Below are 2,609 nucleotides of genomic sequence, written 5' to 3'. Positions count from 1 at the left end.
TCTGCCTCCCCAGTGCTGGGATTAAAGGCGTGCGTCACCATGCCCGGCTGATCTTCCTAATTCTTATCCACAAGTAGTCATCATGAAACATGAAAGGAGCAGATTTTGAAAGAAAAATATGGCGTCTTAATCTTTTTTATGACCATACATGCAAAAATAGCCATATCAGAAAATTACACCAAGCTATTTACGCCATGAATCCATGAATGACATAGTTTAATTGCAATCTATTAATATTATTCACATCAAATATATTAAGTAGATAAAAATGAAAAAGTAAATATGAAAATGCAATCCAGATTCAGGATGCAAATTGTTGTCAAGCTGTCATCATAGTTTTAAAAAATTCCCTATCCTCAAAAAGAGGTGTCTACTAATACATATATGATGGTCAGAGGTTTTAATGTGACCCTCTAAAGGCAGCTAGGATAAGGAGGCTTACTTTCAATCTGTTTTCTAACATTTTAAAAGAGAGTGTGGGTAGAACGGTATGAGAAGACATGGAGAGAGAAGGAAAGGGGGAAGAAAAAGCAAGGGTCAGCGAACAATGTGGAGACAAGCAAAAGAACTGGGCTGTATAGTTCAGTGGTCGAGTGCTTACCTAACTTCAGGATGTGGGTTGGGAAAGGCAAATTTATGTTTGCCTCTAAATAAAATTAATGAAAGGAAATATTTGAAGCAGAAATAACAATGTTCATAAAGTTTGCTGGATGAAGTCTCAAAATAGAAATTGTACACTCCACGTGCTTTGATATTGACAGGAACCAGTTAGAGATAGTAACAACTTCATTTTCTACAGAAGCTAAAGGGGAATACAGATTACTTACTCAGAAAGCAGTCTAATATTCTCATGCAAACAAGTAGAAAAAAGTGCTCAGACTCACGAGACAAGGAACACATATGTATGTAACAAGGTATGTATGTGTGTATCTGTGTATGTGTGTATATGTATGTATGTGTATGTATGTATATTACCAAAACTATGCAACAGTCATGTGAAAATAGGAAAACTCATCTGTCTCTGACTTAAACTAAAAGCTTAGGGCACTTCCACTAAGTATACTTTCCTCTAACAAAAGTTTATATTTAACACACTTAACCGGAACCAAATCGAAGGCCACTGGAGTGGTTCATAACTCTGACACAGGGGCAGTCAAATGTAAAGATGGGATGAAATATTATAGAATGTGGAAATACACGCACACACACACACAAAGGAAGCACTGAGTGGGAAATGCATCCTTATAGTGGAACTTACGCTTGCCTCTTGAGGTTTGAATAAGAAATATCCTCCATGATCTCCAGTGTCGGATCACCAGGTCACCAGTTGGTGGCGCTGTTTGCTAGAAGGTGTGGCCTCGCTGGAGGCCAGGAGTCACTGGAGGAGGGCTTTGAGAGTTCAAAGATCCAAGCCATTTCCAGTCTTAGCTCTCTGCTCTCTGCTTGCAGCTTGGGATGTGAGCTCTCAGCCTCCGGCTCCACATGACATGCCTCTGCTCCACCATCATGGAGAAGACATCCTTTTGGAACTATAAGCAAACATAAAGTTGTTCATACTTAAATTACCTCGGTGTTTTATCACAACAAAAAGTAACCAATGCAATGTTCTTCACCAGGAGATGTCTAGATAACTTTCTATCTACATATTGTATAATCATATTGCAAACAAAACAAATTCCAATGGCATAAAATATGCAGGAGAAATAGTTTTAATATGGAAAAGAATATGGAATATGGAAATATAGCCTTAGCTGAAAAAAATCACAAAAATATAAAATTTGGTATTTGTCATTGAGACTACTGTATTTCAAGAGGTGCCACGATGATATTTCAAAACCACAAGTATTGGGAAGATATTTGCTATAAGTGATACAATACTGATTTTTCAATATTGATTTACATAAAATTCTTAACATCAAGTATAAAAACATTGTCTGACAAATAGAGATGGGATGAAGATTCTCTGAGTAAGAATTTAAATGGCCAATGTCAGAGTGGGAAGATATCCACCAACAGGGACTCCAAATGAGAATAATCATGAATTTTCATTTCATACTCATTCAAATGACAAAAAAAAAAAATCTGTCAGTATAAACCATTGGCAAGGATGAAACAGGAATTCTCATGAAATGGACGGGTCAGGGAATGAGCAAAAAAACAAACACGAAACGACAAATATCAGAGGATAAGCAATAAGATAAAATAAAATAAAACAAAAACTAGCCAACCAACAATAAAAACAAAACAACAGATGACAAAGAAGGAACCACAGTGAGTTTAATAGACTCGTTAGTGACTATTCATAAACCAGAGGAAAAACTTAATGGAAACTGAAGGAGGCTCTGAAATGCCATCGGATCAGTTAGAGCAGAATTCCTCGCCTACACTTAGTCTAAAGGATTACATAGGAAGCGCTGTCTTTACTGGATGTGGCTTCTCCGCTGAGACTATGACGCTGCCTGGGGAATCCACAGACTGATTCTGCGCAGTTTATCACTGGTGGGTCCTGCTTCAGTCAGCTTCTCATTCTCTCATTATCTCACAACTTCCTGTGTCTTCTGTGAGCCAGGGAGGAGTTTTCCTGAAGCTCTTTTCTGAGAAGTCAGCTC

The sequence above is a fragment of the Mus caroli genome, chromosome 14 (assembly GCF_900094665.2).
Source record: "Mus caroli chromosome 14, CAROLI_EIJ_v1.1, whole genome shotgun sequence".
In the NCBI taxonomy this organism is placed as follows: domain Eukaryota; kingdom Metazoa; phylum Chordata; class Mammalia; order Rodentia; family Muridae; genus Mus; species Mus caroli.
This window is presented reverse-complemented; position numbering follows the sequence as displayed.